This window comes from Triticum dicoccoides, chromosome 4A (genome assembly GCF_002162155.2).
Source record: "Triticum dicoccoides isolate Atlit2015 ecotype Zavitan chromosome 4A, WEW_v2.0, whole genome shotgun sequence".
Lineage (NCBI taxonomy): Eukaryota > Viridiplantae > Streptophyta > Magnoliopsida > Poales > Poaceae > Triticum > Triticum dicoccoides.
In genome coordinates this window covers 511,349,067-511,372,026 of record NC_041386.1, presented here as the reverse complement: position 1 = coordinate 511,372,026, position 22,960 = coordinate 511,349,067, and positions in this window count along the sequence as shown.

Here is a 22,960-nt window from a genome sequence, read left to right as displayed (position 1 = left end):
AAAAATAAGAAAACTATTTACACAGGAAAGCTCCCAACAAGCAAAAGAAGAACAAGGAAATCTTTTTGGGTTTTCTTTTTAGTGCTACAGCTAAGCATGCATAGAAAGTAAATTAACTACAGCTATTTTTTTGGTTTTTCTAAGGTTTTTTTCAAACACACAAGAAGAAAGCAAGAAAATATAAATAAAATTAAGCATGGATGGTACAATGAAAAAGTGTGGACACCGACAATTGGAATGAAATGTGTGAACATGAATGTGATGTTGGTGGAAAACACGTACTCCCCCAAGCTTAGGATTTTGTCCTAGCTTGGTAGTCTATCAGTAGCCTGGATAGTAGTCAGGGTACTGAGGAGTGGGCCTCCATGCATCCCCCTGCTGAGGCTCCTCCTCTGCTGCAGTCTGGTCGTTCTGGTAGGCGATGATGTCCACATGCATAATCCTATATCCGCCCCTAGCAACAGGATCAAACAAAGCAGGAGCAGGCAATGGAATAATATCACAAGTCCTCACACTAAAAACCAGGTTATATGGATGTTAGGAGATTCGATATTAGTAAAATGGTGGTGATCCATGGCTGCGCGATCTAGGTAAACCTTGGTCAGATGGTAATCATGAAGGAATATCTCAACATTAAAGTGAGCCGCCAAACGAGTAGAGAAAATTCCACCATGTATTTTACCATTGGACTTATTAACATGGAGGCGATGTGACACAATACTAGCGGCTCACACAATACTGACACAATACTGTCCCAAAAGCTATAAGTGTTGTTGCCCTCTAGTGCATGACGTAAAACAACAAAGCCTGGTGCGTTGAGCGCACCTACTTTTTCTCTAGCAAGCAAACACTTAGAAACAAATAAAGCAAAATAATGCAAGGCAGGAAAGTGTATACTAGTGGTAGTGACAGCCGACACCCCTCTCTCATCTCCCACTGTCAAGGTATGATAAAAGGACTCAAACTCTGCCGGCCTAGGCTCAACTAAGCTCCCGTCAGAAGGGATCATGCATATGTTACAAAATTCAGTAAGTGGTATCTGACGGGTTTCAGCATATAAATTAAACTGCACCTCAGGAGGATTATTCCTAGGAAAGAAATTAAAACTTTGAACAAAGGTGTTTGTGAGGAGATGATACTATTCACATTCAGCTGCGATGAAGTCGGTGAGGTCGGCATTAGCAGCATATTGTGTAAACTCTTGCAGGATTCCAGCCTCTCCTATGAATGGGGTATGCGGCCATTCGCATGGCCGTACTTCCGCCAACCTCCGAGGGTGGACATCACTGTCAAACGACTCCCCAATAACTCCCTTAGAGTTCTTCTTGGAACCAAACTTTATAAAGATATTCATGTTTTTCCTATCAACAAAAATTCTGAAATTTTTAGTCCACAAAATTTTCTCAACAAAACTTCACAAAAATAATACCAACTACTCATAGGGATACATAGAGACCATAGCAAGCATTCAAACTACTTAGAACTCTAAGAATTCAACATGCAACCTCATCTACAGCAGCACCAAGAGTAGCTAATTATTCAAAATATAAACGAGTAAAACAAAAATTAATTGGACAAATGATGGAGTCACATACCAAGCAACAATCCCCCGAAATAGTTTCGGAAACGGAGCTTCGAGCAAAGAGATCGAAATCCGTGGGTTTGAGAGCAAGAACACGGGAGAGAGAGCAATGGAGAATTTTTTCCAGAGGTAAGTGATGATGTGGTGTGAAGGGATAAGTGAGGGGGGCCACATGGGGATCACAACCCACCAGGGCACGCCTGGGGGTCCTGGCGCCCCCAGGTGGGTTGTGCCCACCTGGTGCACCTCCCTCTGATATTATTTGCACCAGAAATTCTTAAATATTGAGAAAAAACCGTATTAAATTTTCAGAGCATTCTGATAACTTTTATTTTTGGGTCATTTTTTATTGCACGAAAAATTCAGAAAACAGACAAAACATGACATTTTATTTTATTTAACTAATAAAAACATAAAACAAAAGGTAGGGACAGCAGGTAGTGCTTACTAAATTCATCAACTTCATACCTCTAAAAAATGATCCATTAATAAGGTTGATCAGGTCTTATTAACAACCACTTTCGATTAGCATGAAACCGAAGAACTTTCGTAAATCACTAAGTTACCTCAACGGGGATATGAATGTCCCCAAAAAATAGCATTTCATATTTCTTTTTGGCAGTAGGTAGAGGTAGTTGAAAACTTCCAATAGTGATTGTCGGAGATTGTTCAATAACATTAATATTGTTCACTTGGAATTGTTTCTTTGGAAAGTGCACCGTATGCTCATTACCATTGATATGAAATGTGACCTTGCTTTTATTGCAATCAATAACATACCCTTCAGTATTCAAGAAGGGTCTACCAAGGATAATCGACATGTTGTCGTCCTCAGGCATCTCAAGTATAACAAAGTCATTCAAAATAGTAACATTAGCAATAACAATGGGCACATCCACACAGATACCGATAGGTATGGCAGTTGATTTGTCATCCATTTGCAAAGATATTTCAGTAGGTGTGAGTTTATTCAAATCAAGTCTTTTATATAATGAGAATGGTGTAACACTAACACTAGCTCCTAAATCACACAAAGCAGTTTTCACATAATTCTTTTTGATAGAGCAAGGTATAGTTGGTATTCCTGGATCTCCAAGTTTTTTAGGGACTCCATCCTTAAAAGTATAATTAGCAAGCATGGTGGAGATTTTAGCTTCCGATATTTTTCTCTTATTAGTGATGATGTCTTTCATATACTTTGCATAAGAAGGCATTTTCAAGATATCAGTCAAGCGAGTACGCAAAAAGACTGGCCTCAGCATTTCATAAAAGCGTTCAAATTCTTCATAATCTTTCTTTTTAGTTCACTTAGGTGGAAAGGGCATAGGTTTTTGAACCCATGGTTCTCTTTCTTTACCGTGTTTTCTAGCAATGAAGTCTCTTTTATCATACTTTTTATTCTTAGGTTGTGGGTTATCAAGATCAACTGGAGGTTCTATCTCAACATCATTGTCTGGTTCTTCATTATTTGGTTGACTATCTTCATGAACCTCATCATTAACTTTTTGATTATCAGAAGGTGAGTGTTCACTACCATGTTGAGTTTCAGCATCAGAGATAGAAACTTCATTATCATTATCAGGAGGTTTTTCTACTTTAGGTTCACTAGAAGCATGCAAAGTCCTATCATTTTTCTTTTTCTTTTTAGAAGAACTAGGTGCACTAGTGTTATTTCTTTGTGAGTCTTGTTCAATTCTTTTTGGATGTCCCTCAGGATAAAGTGGTTCCTGAGTCATTTTACCTCCTCTAGATGCAACTCTAACAGCAAAGTCATGTATATTATTATTCATTTCATCTAGCAACTCTCTTTGAGATTTAGCAACTTGTCCTAACTAGGTTTGTACCATAGAAGCATGCTTTCCCACACCTCTAACATCATTTGAGATTCTAAATAACAAGTCACTCAAGAGAGCAATGATATCAGAATTGTATTCAATTGTTTCATACATTTGCATTGAAGTGATCTTGTTTTCTAATGTAATTTTCAAACTCATAAAGGCATTGACTAGGGTGCATATTGTGAGGATTGTCATTATCATTGAACTTCATTAGAGAATTTACCTCTACCACCTTGGGTGGTGGTAGTGTATTAAGCCCATGTATTTCTTCAATAGGAGGTAAAATTTTAACATCCTCGGTTTTAATACCTTTTTCCTTCATAGATTTCTTTGCCTATTGCATATCTTCAAGACTGAGATATAATATACCCCTCTTCTTCGGAGTGGGTTTAGGCGTGTCACGGCCTGATTTTTGGCCCTTTCTTTTTCTTTTGATTTTTCGAGGTTTTTGCTTGAGTTTTCTTTTTCCGTGGCTGTGTGGTCTGGAAACTGAAGAAGATGCCCTCATCTTTCTTTCCAGAGTGGCTTGTCATCCTCAAACCCTTCTCAAGACCTTGCCATATCCATCTTGGACCAATATCAAGATTCTTTTTATTGGCAATATTCCTTTTTCTATTAAAGGAATAACCCAATTTGCCCTAGGTTGGGAAGCAACCTCCCCTCCCATCCATGTCCTTCTTGGTGCTCTGCGTCCTCAGGTCCCGGCCCTCGCGCGAGCTGAGCCGCCGCTGGTATGCCAAGTCGCGTGTCGTAGTTAAGGCCAGGGGGTGAGGGCTGGAGAGCCAGTAAGAGCTCCTGAGGCGCAATGCTCAGGAGCCCCCTTTTAACGCGCAAGCAAATCACATGAGAGAAGAGAGAGAGTCCACGGTACCGCCTGCTGTGGCCCTCATGAAGTTCCTGCAAGTTAGCGCAAGGAAGGGCACCGGTCGCCGTGGTGATTGCTGGTTTGCTTCTGGCGTGTGAGAGGGGACTCCCTACTACGGAGAACCCCCGGGGCGTGTACAGCCCCGCCCTAACACGTGGCTTGCATAGCAGGGCTAGACGAGGTGTCTCTGGACACTCGTGAGCCGGCGCGGGACTCATGAGGCCCTACCTAAGGCGGGTTGCGCCTGGTCTTGGTTCTTGTTTGGTGTCTTGGTCCTGTGATATGGTTAGACAACGCGAAGGGTCCTGAAGAAAGATGGCGGCGTGTGGCTCCCATGGTGGGTGACAATCAAGCAGGTGATAGTCATAGATAGATTAAGCATGGAAAGCATACTAGCTTAAGTAAATGCAGGGAAGATGCATGCCACTGGGTCCGGCACGAGTGGCTTGGGGATGATGCAACCCGAGGGGCGCCCCCAACAGGGTAAGCTAAAGACATAAAAGTAAAGATACATGCACAAGGACGGACCCACGCAGCCTGGGAATGATGCAGCCCTGGGGGAGCTCCGAGCTGAATGAACTTTTAAAAACGTCACCTGGTCCTATCGATGAAGGAGAGTTGGGGTAGCTGAAGGCGTGCAGCGAAGGGGCTGCCACTCATGAGCCACCGAGGCCCTGAGCCTTGGGAGGCTCTGGGGGTCCAGGGGGTTCCTTGAGGACCGTCTTCATCTCTGTCAGCATAGTGTGGTGCCTGACCTCCTAAGCCGCAAGGATGCTCCACGGGTTGCGTTGATAGGCGGCTGCCACACTCGCTAGGCCAAAGGGCATGCGAACGTAGCTGTGAGGTGGGCCCTCGCAGCGTCCCACGCGCGAAGGCTAGAGAAGCTCCTAAGAGGCGGTCCGATTGAGCCCTAGAATGTCGATGCAGACGCGTAGCCCGGCATCCTCGCCTGGATGGGGAGCTGCATCTGGTGAGAGGCGGGCCCCATGCATGGCCCTCGCGTCTTGCAGTTCCTGAGTGGTCTTGGTGATGAACTCCTAAGCGGTGGGCACTCCTTGCCTTATGTTCTCCTAAGGGAAACGTGCCGCGAAGCATGCCTCCAAGTGGTGCCCAAGCGCCTCCCTCATGACGTTGGCAAAGTCTGAGGCCCTCCAAAAGAGAGCACCAGAGCCCTGCCAGAGAGGGGCGCTGGGTGCGTTTTCCTATGCGATGGAGGGAGGTGCCCCAGGCGCGGGCGCCGATCTTAACGAGGTGCCGCCCGCCTGAGGCCCTACGTGGCACAACTGCTTCTTCTTCTTCTTGGGGGTGGCCTCCGGAGGGTGCTCACCCTGACTGTCGGGGTCATCGATTGCTGCAGCTTGGACGACACGCTCGAGGGAGCACACCACGTCTCTTTTTTCGCACGGGACTGTGATGATTCCACCGCTTCCCGACATCTTGAGGACATTGTAGCCGTGATGGGTCACCGCCATGAACTTGGCCAGGGCTGGATACCCGAGGATGGCATTGTATGGCAGGTGGATGTAGGCGACGTCGAAGTCAATGAGTTCGGTGCGATAGTTGTTGCATTCTCCGAAGGTAACAAGGAGGCGGACCTGCCCGATCGGGGTAGTAGAGCCGTGGGTCACTCCTGAGAAAGGCTTGGTAGGCTGAAGCTGGTCATATGGCACTTGGAGGTTGTCGAATGTATCGACGGACAGGACATTGAGCCCTGCGCCGCCGTCGATGAGGGTCTTGGTAACTTGCACGTTGCTGATGACCGGTGAACAAAGCATTGGGAGGACGCCTGCAATAGCCGCGCACTTGAGTTGATCTGCCGAACTGAACGTGATGGGGCACCTGGACCATCTGAGCGGGCGTGTGGCCTCGAGCTTGGGGAGAACTGCATTCACTTCACGGGCAAATTGTTTGAAGATACGCTGCGAGGCTGGGGCTTGAGCTCCGCCCAAGATGCAGACGGTAGCGCATGGCTCCAGGAAGCCCCCAGCCCCCTCGTCTTGATGGTGGTCGTAATTCCTTCTGGGTGGTGGCGGTAATGGAGGAAGGCCAGCGTTGCCTTGAGGACGAGCCTCACGGGGCTGGTCCCTCCAGGCACCCTCGCGAGGCTGATCCTGCCAGCGGTCCTCATGAGGCCGGTCGTGCTACTCCTGGCGCGGGCCACGGTCGTCCCAGCGTCCGCCACCACATCCTCCTCCTCGGCCGTAGCCCTGGTCGCTGCGCTTGAGGCATCGAACGAAGCGTCCTTCTCGAATGCCTCTGAGCTCATGACAGTCCCTGGTGTTGTGGGTATGCAGGTTGTGGAAGGCGCAGAACGGCCGGCTGCCCTTGGATGACTCAGGCTAGTCTCTGCCGCGCTTGGTGTCTGGCTCCGCCGTGAGCACGGGTGCTCCCTTGCGCTTCACGTCCTTGGCCTTGGTCTTCTTCTCCTCCGGGTCCGCAGCAGGGAGCTCGAGGAGGGAGAGGCGCCCCTCCTCAGCTCTTGCACACTTGGTCGCGATGTTGAACACCTCCAAGGTCGTGCACAGCTCCTCATGGATGGCGAGCTCCTCCTTCATTGTAGCGACCAGACCTCAAACAGTCTGATCTCTATGCTCCGGTGTCAGCCCTGGATCAGTAATGCTGACACCACACAGTACTCGGAGGATTTATAACAGAGTAGCAATCACACACTTATTACATCGAGTGTCTCAAAAGAGAACTTATTACAATAAATACGGCTTAAGGCCATCTAGTGACGATAACAGTGGAAGGCTTGGAAGATAAGTGAGTCCATCAACTCCAACGGTATCACTGAGTATAGAACCACGACCTAAAACTCCTTAATCGTCGTCTGAAAAGTCAGCAACATTAACGTTGCAGCCCGAAAACGGGTCAGCACATGGAATATGCTGGCAAGGTAACACATAGAGAGTAATGGAATGCAACAGCTATACTATATGCATATTTGGCTGGTGGAAAGCTCTATGGTTACTGTTTTTGCGTAAAGCCAATTTTTCCCTACTTCAAAAGAATAAGATTAATTACTATCATGGTGGTTGTTAAACATTGAGAATGGTTGACAGCATTCTCAATCCCAATTAAGTAACATCATTAAAACCCATCAAAATTAATTTAGAGTAACATGTTGAGATTCACATGAAAATCCAGGTACTAGATACTCAAGATGTCCATAACCGGGGACACGGCTAACCATGATTAGTTTGTTACACTTTGCAGAGGTTTGCGCACTTTTCCCCACAAGACTTGATCGCCTCCGTTTGGTTTCTCGCATACCGGGTGTTTGAGAAGACGGATGACCGAGACATAGTCTTTCAGAAGCGCTAGCACCTTACGATCGGGTAGACCGTACCACCTACAACCCCTACATCTGCTAGTCTACCACTGTAAGAGTTCGCACAACTTAGTCAACTATGCCAGAGCCCATAATGGCTTGTGGCTGCACACGGAAGTTTCTAGTATGAATAATCTCATGATCCCTTAGGGCCTGGGTGGTGGTCCAATAAAAACAGGCAGGTCCTGGAAACCCCAGGTGCCTCAATCCACCCAGATGTGTGTTAGGTTGCCACCTTAGATAAACCATTAATTAACAATCTCACATCTGTCATGGATATCACTCACCCAATCCACGTCTACTAGCGTAGCATGGCATAATAAGCAAACGTAGAAGTAACTCCCAAAGGTTTGATAATAAACAGGTAATAGGTACTACCTCATCTACTTCCCATCCCACAATTTAATTAGATCCTACTCATGCAATGTGTGGGGATTGATCTAATGCAATAAAACTGGGTTGTAGAAAAAGGTATGATCAAAGTGTTACTTGCCTTGCTGATGATCCGCGAAACCTAGAGATTCAACGTAACAGGCGGCGCACTCCGGGTATTCTATCGCAGACAAACAAACAAGCATACAATAAGTACTCATCTAATGCACAGGTAAAACTCAAATAGAAGATCTAACCAGAAAGTTCAACTTAAGAACCCTGGTTGGCAAAAAGAATCAAATCGAACGAAGCAAAAGAAATCAAACGGCGAAAGAAAACAACTTTGTTCTAGTAATCTAGATCTAGGGCAAATTTTACAGTAGCAAAAACATGTTTAAGTTGATTATTCGGAAAGAGGGTTTTGAGACAAAACTCCAGACGCTTGAATCGCCTTATTCCGATAAACGAATGAAAAGTTATACTAAAACGAAAATCGAATCAGAAATCGCGATGAGAAAATAACCGCGGAAAATCCGACGAAAAAGAAAAACGATGAACAGATTTTTTTTTTAAAAAAACTGCATGGAAAACGGGGCGGCGGCAAACCTCGAAAGGCGCGCAACTCCGGCAGGCGGCGGCGGCGGCGGCGGATTAGGGTTAGGGTTAGGCGGCAGGGCGGGCTGGCTCTCTCGGGCCGGCTCGGGCGCTATATAAAGGCCCCGGGCAAAGGTTTCCTGGCCGGGTATGGCCCGTAGTCGCTTACGCGTTTTTTTTATCCGCTCGGAAGAAAAATAAAAGAAATACTAAACGGACTCCAAAAATCACGAAATAAATTTTGCCGGGTTTCTAAAATCAAGCCCGATAAAGTGAACATTTATCTGGGCCCAAATTACAACTTTGAAAAACGCGCATTTTTCCTAAATTCAAATAAAAATACCGAAAACTTCGAAATAAAACTTATTTGATTTTTTATTAAATCCTCAATATTTCTATATTTTGGGAAAGTCGTTTTATTCCCTCTCTCATATTTTTGTAATAGAAATAATTGATGATAAAATAAATAAAATCAAAAGATCCTGTTTACATAATTTGAGAAAACTCAAATATGTAAATAACGAAATCCCCAACTCTCTCCGTAGGTCCTTGAGTTGCTTAGGATTTTCTAGGATCAAAACCAAAGGCAAAAATAAAATATGATATGCATGATGATCTAATGTATAACATTCCAAATTGAAATTTTGGGATGTTACAAACCTACCCCCCTTAAGATGAATCTCGCCCTCGAGATTCGGGTTGGCTAGAAAATAGGTGAGGGTGGTCTTTGAGCAAATCTTCCTCTTGCTCCCAGGTGGCTTCATCCTCCGTGTGGTGGCTCCACTGAACTTTGCAAAACTTGATAACCTTGCTGCGAGTAACTCGACTGGCAAACTCGAGAATCTTGACTGGTTTCTCCTCATAGGTCAAATTGTTATCCAACTGAATTGCTTCCAATGGCACTGTGTCTCTCAAAGGTATGTTAGCCATCTCCGCGTGACACTTCTTCAACTGAGAAACGTGGAACACATCATGAACTCCTGCCAATCCTTCTGGCAATTCCAACTTGTAGGCCACTTCTCCCATACGCTCCAAAACTTGATATGGCCCTACAAATCGTGGCGCTAACTTCCCCTTAACTCCAAAACGTTTAATCCCTCGAAGTGGGGATACTCGAAGATAAACTCTGTCTCCAACATCGTAAACTGTCTCTTTGCGTTTAGAATCTGCGTAGCTCTTCTGCCTGGACTGGGCTACCTTGAGCCTATCGCGAATCAACTTCACTTTCTGTTCAGACTCTTTAATCAAATCTGGTCCAAACAACTGGCGGTCTCCAACTTCGTCCCATGACAACGGTGTCCTGCACCTCCTTCCGTACAAAGCTTCGAAAGGTGCCATCTTCAAACTGGTCTGATAGCTATTATTGTAAGAGAACTCTGCATATGGCAAATTATCGTCCCAACTAGATCCATAATCTAGCGCACAAGCTCTCAGCATATCCTCCAAAATCTTATTGACTCTCTCGGTCTGTCCATCTGTCTGCGGATGAAAAGTTGTACTAAATTCTAGCCTAGTACCCAAAGTCTCATGCAACTGCTTCCAGAACTTTGAGGTAAACTGGGTTCCTCTATCTGATACGATGCTCCTTGGAACTCCATGCAAACATACGATCCTAGTCATGTATATCTTTGCCAACTTAGCACTGGTGTAAGTGGTCTTTACTGGGATGAAATGAGCTACCTTCATCAATCGATCAACTACGACCCAAATCGAGTCATAGCCTGAACAAGTCCTTGGTAATCCCGTGATAAAATCCATGCCTAGCTTATCCCACTTCCATTCGGGTATCGGCAATGGTTGCAACAATCATGCTGGCTTCTGATGCTCTGCCTTTACTCTCTGACATACGTCACAAACTGCTACATACTCCACAATATCCTTTTTCATTCTGGTCCACCAGAAAATATCCTTCAAATCCAAATACATCTTGGTATTTCCTGGGTGAATCGAATACGGTGAATCATGTGCCTCTTGCAGAATCAACTTCCTAATCTCTGGGTTATTGGGCACGTAGACACGGTCTTGAAACCATAGGGTGTCGTGCTCATCCTCACGAAATCCTTTAGCTTTACCTTTGCTCAATTTCTCCTTTATAGTGGCAATCTCTTTGTCAGTTTTCTGAGCTTCCCTGATTCTGTCCATCAAGGTTGACTGAATTTCTAACGCTGCTACATAGCCTCTCGGAACTATTTCCAAACATAGTTCACGAATATTTTCCGCTAACTCCTTGGGTATTTCTCCCGTTATTAACGTATTGACATGACTCTTACGGCTCAATGCGTCAGCTACTACATTAGCCTTCCCGGGATGATAATGCAATTTCATATCATAACCCTTGATGAGCTCCAACCATCTCCTTTGTCTGAGGTTCAACTCCTTCTGCGTGAAAATGTACTTCAAACTCTTGTGATCCATGTACACCTCACAATGATTTCCAATGAGGAAATGTCTCCATGTCTTCAATGCATGCACTACGGCTGCTAACTCCAAATTATGTGTGGCATAATTCAACTCGTGAGGCTTCAGTTCTCCTGAAGCATATGAAACAACTCTCCCTTCCTGCATAAGCACTGCTCCAAGTCCTCGACGTGAAGCGTCGCAATACACCTCATAATCCTTGGTTTGATCTGGCAAAATCAACACTGGTGAGGTAACCAAACGTTTCTTCAACTCTTGGAAACTAGCCTCACACTCCTCGGTCCATTTGAACTTGGTATCCTTCTTCAGTAACTCCGTCATAGGCTTCGCAATCTTTGAGAAATTCTCAATAAATCTCCGGTAGTATCCTGCGAGTCCAAGAAAACTTCGGATCTCTCCAACTATTGTTGGTGCTTCCCACTTGGTCACGGTTTCAATTTTAGTGGGATCTACTGCTATACCTTCTCCGGATATAACATGTCCGAGGAATCCTACTTCCTTCAACCAAAATTCACATTTGCTGAACTTGGCGTATAATTGATGTTCTCTGAGCTTTCCAAGTACCAAACGCAAATGCTCCTTATGCTCCTCTTCATTCTTCGAATAAACTAGGATATCATCAATGAACACAACGACGAACTTATCCCAAAACTCCATAAAAACTTTGTTCATCATGTTCATAAAATAGGCAGGCGCGTTAGTCAGTCCAAATGACATAACGATATACTCATATAGTCCATATCTTGTGGTAAAAGCTGTCTTCGGAATATCTTGTTCTCGAATCTTCAACTGGTGGTATCCTGATCGTAAATCGATCTTGGAAAACACTTTAGCTCCTTGCAACCGATCAAACAGATCGTTGATCATTGGTAGTGGGTACTTGTTCTTGATCGTTACTTCGTTCAATCCTCGATAATCAACAACCATCCTTAACGATCCATCCTTCTTCTCCACTAGAAGTACTGGTGATCCCCAAGGTGAAGAACTTGGGCGAATATATCCCTTATCCAGTAACTCCTTAATCTGCTTCTTAATTTCCACCAAATCTTTTGCTGGCATCCTATATGGTCTCTTCGATATTGGCCCAGTGCCTGGCAATAGCTCAATCAAAAACTCAATGTCTCTATCCGGTGGCATGCCTGGCAACTCTTCGAGAAATACATCAGGAAAATCCTTTACCACTGGTACTTCCTCCTGCACAACTCCTGTTAGGCAATTTACTTGTGTCCTCTTTGGTACATGCCGGGATACATACTTGATCCTTCTCCCTTCTGGTGTGGTAAGCAAGATTGACTTACTAGCACACTCAATATTCCCTTCATACTTTGATAACCAATCCATGCCTAATATCACATCCAATCCTTGAGATTCCAATACTATTAGGTCTGAGGGAAAAACATAGTTACCAATCCTTAATGGTAACCGATCACACCATAGACTTGCCACATACTCTGCTCCTGGCGAGGTTACTAACATGGGTGACCTAAGGGCTTGGGTTGGTAGGTTATATTTATCTACAAATCCCCTTGATATGTATGAATGCGATGCTCCTGTATCAAAAAGAACGAGTGCAGTAAATGACTTAACCAAAAACTTACCTATTACTGCATCGGGCTGAGCTTCAACCTCCTCCACGCTAACGTGGTTCACCTGTCCCCTGTTGAAAGGGTTCGTCTTCTTCCCAGAACTTCCATTGCAATTTTGGCCTTCAGGACATTCATTTGCATAATGTCCTGGCTTCGAACACTTATAGCAAGTGACATGGCTCAAGTCCTTCTTGGCTGGGGTTGATGGGGTGTTGCGGTTCTGTCCGTTGCTTCCTCCATTCCCATTACCATTCTTGGTGCCATTGTGATTATGCGAGCTACCTACTCCATGGATATGCTGAAAATGTCCTCCCGGTCTAGGGGTAAAACGAGGCTTCTGCTGAGCTCCTGAATTATACTTTCCTTGTCCATACTTCCTCTTGCGGTTCTCAATTTGCTGCTGCTTCCCTTCAATCATAAGAGCACGATCTACCAACTTCTGGTAGTTGTTGAAGGTGGCTACCATCAGCTGCATACTCAACTCATCATTCAGTCCTTCTAGGAATTTCTCCTGCTTAGCTGCATCTGTAGCAACGTCATCTGGGGCATAACGTGCTAGTTTACTAAACTCCTCCACATACTGGCCAACTGTCCGTCCTCCTTGGCGCAAGTTACGATACTCACGCTTCTTCATGGCCATTGCTCCTGCTGAAACATGGGCAGTACGAAAAGCCTGCTGAAACTGGTCCCATGTGACAGTGTCGACTGGGAAGGTGGCTGTGAAATTCTCCCACCAAGATGTTGCGGGTCCTTCTAACTGATGTGCGGCAAACTTCACCTTCTCCACATCTGTGCATCCTGCTGTGGCCAACTCCCTAGCTATCTTGCGGAGCCAATCATCTACTACTATCGGCTCGGTGCTACTGGAAAACACCGGCGGATTCAGCCTAAGAAAACGGGCTAAGTGGTCAACAGGTGGTGGTGGTGGTGGTGGATTGTTGTTGTTGTTCCCCTGATTCTGATTCTGAACTAGCAACTGCATTAGGGTGTTCTGCTGCTGGATCAACTGGGTGAGCTCCGGCGGAAAGGCAAATCCGGGGTCACGTCTCGGAGGCATCTGAGGGTTTTAGAAAAGATGAGATATAAGAAAAGAGGGGGTCCAAAGAGAAAACACTACCCATATGCACATGAGGCAAAAGCACACAATTCACTTCATTCAAACAAACAAAGGCATACAATCGATCTAACTATCGCAAAGTGCTCGGACTACTATATTTACATGGTGGACTACTACTACTGATGAGGTGGTCTACTAGAAATATTCTACGGTTGTAGACTCCATGATATCTGCTCCAGCTTCATCAACATAGTCATCATCGCTACTATCTTGTTCCGAGTCGGTGCCGTCGATGATGATGTAGTCTTCTGGGCTAATCTCCTTGGGTTCCTCGTCTTCATCCACTGGTGTCGGGCCTCCCATAAATATGCCAATCTTCTTGATCAGATCGTCATTCTTCTCCACCAATACTTCAATTTCTTCTTCATAATCTTCGCGTGTAGCCTTGAGTTCTTCCTCTAGTTCCTTGATTCTAGTCTTAGCCTTCTTCAGATCTATCATGTCGGCACACATCTGATTCTCCTGTCGTCGAATGTGCTGGTTTAACTCCTGGATAAAGGCTGCAATTGATCTATCCTTCCTGGTACTGATCATCTCCCAGTGTTCATCTCAGCGCCCACAAATCTGGTAGATAGTATCCTTAAGATCCTTGCGGTAGACTTCTCCAATGCGTCCCATGGCGATGTGAGCTGCCATACTCTTTCCTAGACTCCAAGTTGGTGCATCAAAAGAAAACTCTATGGGCTCAGTGACTGGCATGAACGTCCTTCCTGGAACTTGAACTTGTATCATCCAGCGCTCTTCTTCAGGTAAAGTGGCGTTGTAGGTTCCCGTGAAGCTTGGTACTCCTATGTTTAGGTATCTAGTGACTTCCTTCAGGTGACGTCCAAAGGGTGTATCTTCATCTGGTTGTGTGAACTTGTTCCTTGCATCCGCCATCCTAAAGAGTAGAAAAGATGAGAAGTCAGAAGAGAAGAGAGTGATCTAGGTCTTTAGCTTAGTGGTCGTGTCCTACAGTCAGCGCGTGCTCTGATACCATCTCTGTAGCGACCAGACCTCAAACAGTCTGATCTCTGTGCTCCGGTGTCATCCCTGGATCGGTAATGCTGACACCACACAGTACTCGGAGGATTTATAGCAGAGTAGCAATCACACACTTATTACATCGAGTGTCTCAAAAGAGAACTTATTACAATAATTATGGCTTAAGGCCATCTAGTGACGATAACAGCGGAAGGCTTGGAAGATAAGTGAGTCCATCAACTCCAACGGCATCACTGAGTATAGAACCACGACCTAAAACTCCTTAATCGTCGTCTGAAAAGTCTGCAACATTAACATTGCAGCCCGAAAACGGGTCAGCACATGGAATATGCTGGCAAGGTAACACATAGAGAGTAATGGAATGCAACAGCTATACTATATGCATATTTGGCTGGTGGAAAGCTCTATGGTTACTGTTTTTGCGTAAAGCCAATTTTTCCCTACTTCAAAGGAATAATATTAATTACTATCATGGTGGTTGTTAAACATTGAGAATGGTTGAAAGCATTCTCAATCCCAATTAAGTAACATCATTAAAACCCATCAAAATTAATTTAGAGTAACATGTTGAGATTCACATGAAAATCCAGGTATTAGATACTCAAGATGTCCATAACCGGGGACACGGCTAACCATGATTAGTTTGTTACACTCTGCAGAGGTTTGCGCACTTTTCCCCACAAGACTCGATCGCCTCCGTTTGGTTTCTCGCACTACCGGGTGTTTGAGAAGACGGATGACCGAGACATAGTCTTTCAGAAGCGCTAGCACCTTACGATCGGGTAGACCGTACCACCTACAACCCCTACATCTGCTAGTCTACCACTATAAGAGTTCACACAACTTAGTCAACTATGCCAGAGCCCATAATGGCTTGTGGCTGCACACGGCAGTTTCTAGTATGAATAATCTCATGATCCCTTTGGGCCTGGGTGGCGGTCCAATAAAAACAGGCAGGTCCTGGAAACCCCAGGTGCCTCAATCCACCCAGATGTGTGTTAGGTTGCCACCTTAGATAAACCATTAATTAACAATCTCACATCTGTCATGGATATCACTCACCCAATCCACGTCTACTAGCGTAGCATGGCATAATAAGCAAACGTAGAAGTAACTCCCAAAGGTTTGATAATAAACAGGTAATAGGTACTACCTCATCTACTTCCCATCCCACAATTTAATTAGATCCTAATCATGCAATGTGTGGGGATTGATCTAATGCAATAAAACTGGGTTGTAGAAAAAGGTATGATCAAAGTGTTACTTGCCTTGCTGATGATCCGCGAAACCTAGAGATTCAACGTAACAGGCGGCGCACTCCGGGTATTCTATCGCAGACAAACAAACAAGCATACAATAAGTACTCATCTAATGCACAGGTAAAACTCAAATAGAAGATCTAACCAGAAAGTTCAACTTAAGAACCCTGGTTGGCAAAAAGAATCAAATCGAACGAAGCAAAAGAAATCAAACGGCGAAAGAAAACAACTTCGTTCTAGTAATCTGGATCTAGGGAAAATTTTACAGTAGCAAAAACATGTTTAAGTTGATTATTCGAAAAGAGGGTTTCGAGACGAAACTCCAGGCGCTTGAATCGCCTGATTCCAATAAACGAGCGAAAAGTTATACTAAAACGAAAATCGGATCAGAAATCGCGATCAGAAAATAGCCGCGGAAAATCCGATGAAAAAGAAAAATGACGAACAGAATTTTTTTAAAAATAAAACTGCACGGAAGACGGGGCGGCGGCGAACCTCGAAAGGCGCGCAACTCCGGCGGGCGGCGGCGGCGGCGGCGGATTAGGGTTAGGGTTAGGCGGCAGGGCGGGCTGGCTCTCTCGGGCCGGCTCGGGCGCTATATAAAGGCCCCGGGCGGAGGTTTCCTGGCCGGGTACGGCCAGTAGTCGGTTACGCGTTTTTTTATCCGCTCGGAAGAAAAATAAAAATGAATACTAAACTGACTCCGAAAATCACGAAGTAAATTTTGTCGGGTTTCTAAAATCAAGCCCGATAAAGTGAACATTTATCTGGGCCCAAACTACAACTTTGAAAATGCGCATTTTTCCTAAATTCAAAAAAAATACTGAAAAACTCCGAAATAAAACTTATTTGATTTTTTATTAAATCCTCAATATTTCTATATTTTGGGAGAGTCATTTTATTCCCTCTCTCATATTTTTGTAATAGAAATAATTGATGATAAAATAAATAAAATCAAAAGATCCTATTTACATAATTTGAGAAAACTCAAATATGTAAATAACGAAATCCCCAACTCTCTCCGTAGGTCCTTGAGTTTCTTAGGATTTTCTAGGATCAAAACCAAAGGCAAAAATAAAATATGATATGCATGATTATCTAATGTATAACATTCCAAATTGAAAATTTGGGATGTTACATTCATCTTGACATCACGGACGCCGTCGGAGAACGCTGAGATGATGGCCTCGTCGGTCACCTTGGGGATCTTGATTCGCGCATTGTTGAAGCACTGAATGTACTTCTGCAGGGTCTCTCCTGGTTGTTGCTTGATGCAGCGCAAGTCACCCGCGACCGGGGGGCGGTCGCGAGTGCCTTGGAAGTTGGCGGTGAAGCGGTTGTGCATCTCGTCCCAGGAGGAAATTGAGCCTAGAGGCAGGTTCAGGAGCCAAGAGCGAGGGCCATACTTGAGAGCCATGGGAAACCAGTTCGCCATCACTTTCTCATCGCCGTTGGACGCCTTGATGCTCAGCTCGTAGAGATGGAGGAACTCCGTGGGGTCGGGGGTGCCGTCGTAGCGAGGAGGCATATCTGGCTTGAACTTGCCCGGCTAGGCGACGCTGCGCAGCTTGGGGGTGAAGGCACGACAGCCAACCGTGGTCAGTAGGGCCCGCCTTGGAGGTGGAGCTTGGTCTTGGCGCCCGCGTGCCGCTACGGCCAGCGGTGCGGGGCCTTGCCACAACAAATGATCCTGACGGGGCGGAGCGAGGAGTGGCAAAGCGTTCACTTGAGGTCGAGGGACTTCTTGATAGCTTCTTTCTTCACACACGGGCGCCGGATGCGGTGGTTCGCGCCGTGGAGCCGCGTGCCTTGGCTCTATGGCGCCATCTTGGGGCAGAGGTGGTGGAGCTACTTCATGAGCCGCCAGCCACGCGAGGCAGAGAGTGGGACGGCGCAGGGGAGCCCCCTGCGGCGCGGACAAGCTCGTCGATGCGGTCAAGCCAGTCCTCGTAGAGGTTGTCAACTGGGCGGTAGCGCAGGAGCTCGTGCGTCATGAGGAGTGCACCCCGTGTGTCTGTGGGAACGCGATGAGCGTGAGACGACGAACCAGCGGGGGTCAGTGATGGGGTGGCGGTGCGACTGTCCTGTCGTACCGAGGGGTGCAGCGAGGATGCTTGCTGATCGTTCCCCGCCGGGCCGATGGCGGCGTTGGCGGCAAGCGACGGGGTGGCCCGTCGACAGGGGACATCTGAGCGACGCGGGTGGCGAGGGCAGCCCGACGCTCGGAACGGGCGCGACGTGCGTCCACCATGGAGACGATGAAGTGACATGACGCGGAGGGACGGGAAGGAAGCTTCAGCGCACCCCTACCTGGCGCGCCAAATGTCGGATCACGGGTTCCGGCAAAACCCTTAAGGTTCGAACACTGGGGTGCGCGTGAAGATCTCCCCCCTATCGATCCGCATCCTAACTTAGCCTAGATCTCACAAACTAACTCAACAAACTCGCAACACAAAGGACACAAGATTTTTACTAGTTCGGGCCACCGTTGTGGTGTAATACCCTACTCCAGTGTGGTGGTGGTGGATTTCCTCTTGGGCTGAAGACGAACAGTACAAGGGGAAGAACAACCTCCTGAGGTTGAGGTATTCTTGTGCTTGGTGGGTGTGCTGCCAAGGATGTGGTGGCTCCAATCTTAGATCTCTCTCGCCTAGCTATGGTGGTGGCTAGTTCTATTTATAGAGGCCCTGCTCCTCTCCCCAAATATTGAGCGGGAAGGTAGCCAACAATGGCCAATTTGAAAGGGGACATCTAGTACAAGCTATCCTGACAAAAGCAGTCTTCGCCTGCCAAAGGCTCTGGTGGTGACGCCGTCTTGGGCTCCACGGTGACCTCCGTCTTGCCGTCCTTCTGGTCTTGGTCTTGTTGCACCAATATGGAAACCTTTGTTGGATGCCTCGGTACTCCGCGCCTGCGCTTGACCCCTTAGCACCAAAGAGGAAACAAGGACGCTGCGCGTGCTGGCGCCCGCCTGGCGCCCTCCTGGTCTTGATCGTCATGGCTTACATCACGAGAACCTCGCGAGGTTTGCCAGGCCTTAACCTCTCCTCCCCTCATGAGATAGCCTGGTGAGGCCGCTCCTGAGGAGGTCTTGTGTCGTCCGCCTCATGAGGTGTGGCCCCTCGCAAGGGTCTTGATTCATTGTTGATGAAGATGGGCAGTATGGGCCTGCTAGCAAAGCCACACCGTGTGTCGCAGGCAGGCAAGTTTGGGGACCCCTATTCCTAGAACACCAACAATTTCCCCTGATAGTACCTATGGTCACACGAAGAAGTAATATGACCAGCTCTTTTAGCAAAGAATCCAGAATAAGAGCCCAGTAATGAAGGAGCAAGACCGGCAATGCAGGTATGAAAATTTTCACATGACCCACCTGGGTCAGATACCCTGGACAGTCTGAGTCACTATTGATCGCCATTAATATTCATCAAGGGGGTCTACTCAATTTTGGTAAGGACCCCATATCAAGGAAAGACCCGACCAGTTAACATATATGCTCAGACTTGTCGGCATCGAGTATCTGCGTTTGTCAAGTCAGACCAAAGGTCAATTCAACAGCTTGATTCCAGCAACTATGGCAAAGCATCACACAACCTACTATCCCCATGGATATGTTGACAGAATGAATAAGTAGAGGATGAATAACAGTCTTGAAGCATGTGCCCTCACTTATGTGAATTAGCAAAGGATATCCTCTCATGAATAAAATCCTTTTTGTCAGAAACCCCGTCAGTCAAGGATGAGGATATTATCATATAAGGTCATACCCCTTATGCTGGCCACGTCAGGCGACAATCAAATATTTGGTATGAATCTGAGACTCAAGACAGTGGAGCCAATCAGGATGATTCAGAAATTCCTACGATAAGTCAGAATCTGTCAGGAAAATAGTTATGCCTCAACTCACTTCTTGGAACCCAGAGAACCCGTATTTAGTGGAAGAAACCAATGCAAGGTGCAAGAGCTTGGGTGTTCATTAGGAAAAATCTGATCACCAATTCATGGAAGCTTGTCAGTACAACCACAATAATCGGGAATCACTCTCGGATTTGTGAGACGGGCATATATTCCAGTCATGATAACAAATCACACTCAGCTAAGTTAGCAGATATGAAAATAATTGGAGCCAGTATAAGCATGGCAATGTGAGGTAAGATCTGTCCGGATATGGATATAGTGAAACAAACCACCCTAGAGCCAGTCAGCTAAGTCAGATGAAGAATTCAATGGGAACAATCAATAAAGGAAAAAAGGATACCCAAGTTGGAAACGGTCTCATTAACTCAGTATATGCATACTTCTTTCCTGAGAAACCAAATCTCGAGGACGAGATTTCTTCAAGGGGGGAAGAGTTGTCACAGCCTGATTTTTGGCCCTTTCTTTTTCTTTTGATTTTCTGAGGTTTTTGCTTGAGTTTTCTTTTTCCGTGGCTGTGTGGTCTGGAAGCTGAAGAAGATGCCCTGATCTTTCTTTCCAGAGTGGCTTGTCATCCTCAAACCCTTCTCAAGACCTTGCCATTACCATCTTGGACCAATCCCAAGATTCTTTTTATTGGGAATATTCCTTTTTCTATTAAAGGAATAACCCAATTTACCCTAGGTTGTGAAGCAACCTATATTTCTATCACTCCTAAAATTCCCAAATAATTCTCATAAATTGTTTGGGTCATATCTTCCTCATGTTCTTCATCATGCTCAAATAATTCATTTCCTATTCTGTCCTAAATGGCACACTGTGAAGCAAGTTCCATTTATCTTTGATCAATTGACCCCAGACTTTTTGGACACCTTTTCATGTCCAAAAAATTGTCTCATGCCAAAATTCAACTTTATTTTCCTAACCAATATTCCTCTGTAACATCCCAAATTTTCAATTTGGAATGTTATACGTAGGTCATTCATGCATATCATATTTTATTTGCTTTTTGTTTCACGATCGTCGAAATTCTAAGCAACTCAAGGACCCTCGGAGAGAGTTGGGGATTTCACGGTTTTCATATTTGAATTTTATCTAATATCGAAACGAGGATCAGTTGTTTTATTATTTTTCTCTCTGAAAATACTTCATATTAAAATATATGAGAGGAGATAATATGACTTCTCCAAAATAAACGAAATATTGGAGGAAAATATTTAAATCAACTTTTTGATTTTATTCGGATTTTATTGCTATTTTTATTTGCATAGGAAAAAAATAAGCATTTTTTCAAAAATTGCATTTTAGGCTAAGAAAATGTTCACCTTGTTCTAAATATTCTATTTAGACGGTGAATATTTTTTGGTATTTTTAGATTTATTTTTTATTTTTTTAGGATTTCTTTTTGGTGGAATATGTTAAAAAAAGAGGAAGAGCACCGGACCGAACTGGGCCGCGGCCCAGCTGGCCCAGCTAGCCCCGCGCCGCCGTGACTCCTCGAGGGAGTCCGAGCCGCCGCCATGGCCTCGCCCCTCCCGCAAGACGCCTCCCCTCCCCCTTTAAAAGCCGGACCCGCCCCCCCTTGGAGCCCCAAGCCGCCACCGCCGCCAGCCCCGCCGCCTCGTGCCACTGCCGCACGCCACCGCTCGCTGCCTGCTGCTGCGTCGCCACCAAGCCCTTGCCGCGCCGCCCTCCGCCGCCCCGCGCTGCACCCCGCCGTCGCTCGCGTCGCCGCCCGCTCGCCGGAAGTCGCCGGAGCCGCGCTGGAGTTCGAATCTCGCCGTTCAGTTTTTCGGTTTAGGTAAAAACCTCCGGTGAAAAAAAACCTAGTTACCTTTTTTTAGACCGATTCGTTGGTTTTCTCGGTTTAGTTTATTTAGCGGACGTTCGTCCGTACATTCGTTTTAGCAAACGGTTTTCGCCCGTTAGTCACAGACAACGAACGTTCGTTCATTAGCCTGTTCGTCCGTTTTTCTTTTTCTCAGGTTTTACGCGATTATTTTCGATGGTGATTTATGATCCAGACTTAGCAGATTCAGACTTAGCAGAAAACTGGACATGGCAAAAACAGAGTTATGAAGGCACGTTTGCGAGCTCGATGCACTCAACACAAGGCATTGCATGACAAGCTAAGCATACTACCAGCAAGAAGACATGTTCAAGAAACTAACCATGGCAAGAACAAGATCATAGCATGCATGTATCAACTACAACAACCCTGGCAAAATTGATTAACACATACACAATCTGCCAGGAACATTTTATAGCAAAAGTAGAGCAAGATTGAGTTATGCTAGGGCACTCCATAATTGCAAAAAGGGGCATGGATGGATAGAGCACAACCATATGTCAAAAACATCCTGACTTAAGACACTCAAAAGAAGCATGGATCTCACTGTAGCAACATGAATACATGGCATTAAAATATCTGTAGGGAAATGACTTAGTAGAATTCTAAGTCCCTGAAAACAACAATATTACGAGAGCTACTTTGCATGCATGTGCTAGTCACCACATTGATCACAAAAATACATGGCATACACCCCTGTAAAGATGGCATGGCATAGCCCAAAACACATGTAGAGCTCATGCCCATATGCAGCACACAATAATCATGGCAAAAAAGACAAATGCTCAAGATCTGGTAAGTAACAGGAACTAACATTTCATAGCACTCTTGCATCAACAATTTGGGCATCGAGGTGAAATCAAACAAGCATCTCACAATGGAACAAAATGAAGAGCACATCATGATGAACATTTTGATATATGGCACGCACAAAACGAAGCTACGGATGCGGGGTTATGATGCAATGAACAGGGCTAAAAATAATTGCAGAAAAAGAGACTTAGGCAAAAATCAGGGTCAACCCTAGAAACTGGAATTGGATCTGGCCGGCGCGGTTAACGAGGTTCGCCGGAGTTCGCCTGCGGTGGCCGGAGATTTGCCGGGGGGAGGCAGATCCGGAGCAGGACGGGGCAGCACCGGAGCTCGCGGCGGCGGAGGGCGGAGCGGCGACCGGAGCGGCGCCGGGCGAGGCAAGGCGGCGGGCGAAGCGAGGCGATGGAGGGCGCGGCGACCGGAACAGGCGGCGGCCG